Source organism: Aplysia californica, unplaced genomic scaffold, assembly GCF_000002075.1.
Source record: "Aplysia californica isolate F4 #8 unplaced genomic scaffold, AplCal3.0 scaffold00367, whole genome shotgun sequence".
Classification (NCBI taxonomy): Eukaryota; Metazoa; Mollusca; class Gastropoda; order Aplysiida; family Aplysiidae; genus Aplysia; species Aplysia californica.
In genome coordinates, this window is record NW_004797637.1 from 65,524 (window position 1) to 68,411 (window position 2,888).

A 2,888-nucleotide genomic window follows, 5' to 3' on the forward strand; every position below is an offset into this window, starting at 1 on the left:
CAAGGTCTGGACTGTATGATGGGTCAAGGGTCAAGGTCTGGACTGTAAGATGGAGCAAGGTCTGGACTGTAAGATGGAGCAAGGTCTGGACTGTAAGATGGAGCTGGACTGTAAGATGGAGCAAGGTCTGGACTGTATGATGGGTCAAGGGTCAAGGTCTGGACTGTATGATGGGTCAAGGTCTGGACTGTATGATGGGTCAAGGGTCAAGGTCTGGACTGTATGATGGGTCAAGGTCTGGACTGTATGATGGGTCAAGGGTCAAGGTCTGGACTGTATGATGGGTCAAGGGTCAAGGTCTGGACTGTATGATGGGTCAAGGGTCAAGGTCTGGACTGTATGATGGGTCAAGGGTCAAGGTCTGGACTGTATGATGGAGCAAGGTCTGGACTGTATGATGGGTCAAGGGTCAAAGTCTGGACTGTATGATGGAGCAAGGTCTGGACTGTATGATGGGTCGAGGGGCAAGGTCTGGACTGTATGATGATGGGTCAAGGGTCAAGGTCTGGACTGTATGAAGGGTCAAGGTCTGGACTGTATGATGGGTCAAGGGTCAAGGTCTGGACTGTATGGTGGAGCAAGGTGTGGACTGTAAGATGGGTGCGGTAGGGTCTCTTGAAATCTGAGACTTTTCATGGCATCTCGAGTTTGTCGACTCGTGTGTGGACGGGCGTTGTCGTGGTGCAAAATTGCTTTTTTTCCCGGGCCGAACTCGTGACAGCCGTGCTCTGAGTTTTCTCAGGGTCTCAATATATCGTTCAGAGTTGATAATGGAACCCTGTTCCTAAAATTCCTTATGAATCAGACCATCGCTGTCCCAAAACTGTTTCATAAGCACTTTCTTTGCAAATGAAACAACTTTGAACTTCTTGGGGTTAGCTCTAGGTGAGCCGGTGTGCCTGTATTCTTTCGATTGTCTTTGGTTCTCAGGGTCATCACTACCTTGACTTCGGTTCAATTTCAATTTCAGCTCGGATGACAAACACGTGGGGAACCCCCCGTGATCACATTTTCCTGTAACCCAACACATCATGGATAATACACTGAGCACTCCCTACAGAAATCCCTAGCATTTCACAGACGACATCCTTTACACTTTGATCCGCCGGTTTGCTTGGATGATCTCACCCACTCTCTCCTTGTGTTGAACATCACTGGCAGAGTTGTGATGACCACAACGAGCTTGGCCATGCAAATCTGTCTCTGCTGGACTGGTTTCAGCTAATTCCTTCGCCTTTCTTCGAACTGTACTAACTTACATCTACTATCTACACATTCTTCACCACAGACAAGCTTCATTCGCCTTTGAGTATCGATGGGTGCAGCTCCCTCTGCAGTAAGGAACTCAATAACAGCTCTTTGCTTTAAGCGCACATTCCTAGGTTTGCTGGACGCCATTTTCTCGGCGATAATGTAGGCCTACCCTAGCTTCCCTGACGTAAATAGTAGTAGGAAAAAGGTGTGACATCATAGCATAATTCTGTTTTGTTTTTGGTTTGGTTTTTTTTTTTTGGGGGGGGGGGGGCGGTTGAGAGTATACATAATAACATATTATTATTGAAAGTTAATTGTGTACCAATTTAATGAAGGTATCTTGAATTGAATAATTATTGGAGACGAGGCAAAACTTTTTGAAGGACCCTGGTACCCTACATGTATTATTGTGATGAGCGCCTCATTTCACCATGATGCCTCACATATATAATATTAATATATATATAATTTTGTACAGTATTTTGGTCGACATTTTTATGCCCCCATTGACACAAATTAGATGATTTATGATTTAGGAGGTGGGCTTAGGACCCGGGGCAGAGAGGATACAAGGATACAAGGACCCGGGGCAGAGAGGATACAAGGATACAAGGACCCGGGGCAGAGAGGATACAACGTCCCATAAAGCAGATTGAGACACTCCATAAAAAGTTTCTCCCCCCCTCGGGAATCAAATTCGGGTCTCTGGAGTGAGACAGCAAAAGGCCTAACCTCTACACCACAGATTCTAGTGTTCTTCTTCATCTTCTTCATACAGATCATTATTCATTGTGTCAACAATTTCTTTACTATCGTAAACACCGTTCTTACTCAAGACGGCCAAGTTTTACGTTTAATGGGGCTACAAATCCTGATCCGCGATGTCTGGCATTTCTTCCAGTTTTCCAGTGATCTAGTCAGTCAAATCAGGCACATTTTGGGTTTCAGATTCTTCTTTGGTGACTTTGTTTTGCGTAGATTTGTCAGAATCTGAAAGAGAACAGCTGATTGCAAAAAAGAAAACAAACAAACCAACAAAACAAACAAAACATTTAATATGGCCGCAGTATGTCCTCTCTCTAAATGGTGCTGTGTCAATGAAAACAAACATGAAAAGTCGCCATTTGTAAAGGTGGCCGTTTGACAGGCCAAGGAGTCCAGTAATTACACCTAAATCTGTGAGACTACATTGTACCATCAAGTCTAGTAGGCCTACCAAAGCCAGTTGCCAGTCGGTTCTGTGGGGATAGTATGATGCCTGATGTTGAAATGTCGATTAACACGCACATAACAGTGATGACAAACATGAACCCCCCCCCCCCCCCCCAATAAGAATAGCATGATAGGCTACCATTATTTCAATTTTATTGCCGAATTCAGCTGCATTCATTATCACTATTGTCAGTTAACGCTCAGATAAGGAAAAAAATTGAATAGTTAGTTATAGTAGGGTTTTACGGCGCTCCCAACTGCATAAGGTCATATGAGCACCAAGGGGTGGATGTCAAATGCATAAGGTCATATAAGCGCCAAGGGGTGGATGTCAACAGAGTAGTCCAAACGGGGAGTCAGACTTACTCTGCTCACCTCTCTAGCCTCAACAGCACAAAGTCTGCTTCGACTATCAAGGCACC